Source organism: Olea europaea, chromosome 19 (assembly GCF_002742605.1).
Source record: "Olea europaea var. sylvestris chromosome 19, O_europaea_v1, whole genome shotgun sequence".
Lineage (NCBI taxonomy): Eukaryota > Viridiplantae > Streptophyta > Magnoliopsida > Lamiales > Oleaceae > Olea > Olea europaea.
The window spans coordinates 5,471,278-5,472,489 of record NC_036255.1 but is presented as its reverse complement, the minus strand read 5'-3'; positions in this window follow the sequence as shown (position 1 = coordinate 5,472,489).

Here is a 1,212-nt window from a genome sequence, read left to right as displayed (position 1 = left end):
AAGGAAGAGATTGAATCTAAAGAATAAAAGAATGAAAAAATGTCTCTTCTAGACATATTTACAGGAGTTAAAGGCTCCATAGCTAGCTCGTAACAGCTAGCAGAAGGACGAGAAATGGATGGAGCACCAAGCGATGGAAAATAGGATCTCAACCACAGTTGAGTGAACCAAAGAGGTCCACTGCCAGTGGGAGATGCACCATTCTTCAATTGAGCTTGAAGAAAAGCCATACCTCTATAAAGGGTAGCCAAAAACAAAGAGCATAAATTCAAAGGCCTGCCACGCGCCAATTCGTGCACTATAGGTAAATAACTCAGAGAAGGCTTTATACTTGGCACGCACAACACATATTTACAAAGCCAAACTAAAAGGAAGGCCACTCGCTCAGTATGGGTAGGCTCAGCACTCGAATGATTGTGGAGGGTCTGCAGGCTTGAATAAGAATCGGTATAGTTTTTGCCGAACTGTGGGGCGCCACCAGAAACTAAGATACCTGGGAAAATAGTATCGCCCAAAGGTGGTAGATTCACCAGGGCCCCAACATCCCTTAACGTAATAGACATGGGGCCAAGAGGAAAAATAAAGTTGTTATACTCAGAGGACCAAAAACTCAAAGCAATCGGAAAGAGCGCTGAATCAAAAGTAGGGGGGCGAATAGAGACTTCCAACAAATCAGAAATCCTAGCGCTATCAAAAAGTGTCTTAGTAGGACCATGACCCACAAGACGAGCATGCCACCTACGAAAAGCTATGTCAGATTTAGGCCAAGTGCGAATACTGTAAGTATTATGCCCTAGGTCCAATCAACTTTGGACATAAATACTTTTATATATAATTAATGCAATTAAATGGCAGATCTATTATTTAATTAATAGACAATTAAATAAATAATAGAGTCCGTAGATTCAAATATTTGTAATTTGTTAATCACAAGGAGTTGTGATTGTGAGATACAAATTACATCTGATTGAATCTTAAATCATCCGTGGTCGTAAGTAATAACGAGATACGGATATCGTTATTACGGATAGACCATCACGTGTGGCATTTCTTACTTGTGAAGTAAGTAGCTGATCTCACAAGTTAAAGTGTGGTGACACTTAAATGAACACGTGGATGTTTGTTATAGAACAAAACATTGGAGACCCGTCGAGAGATTCCACATGGATAACTATCTGAGTGTCAATGGTTAATCTCTAACGTTCGGTAGTG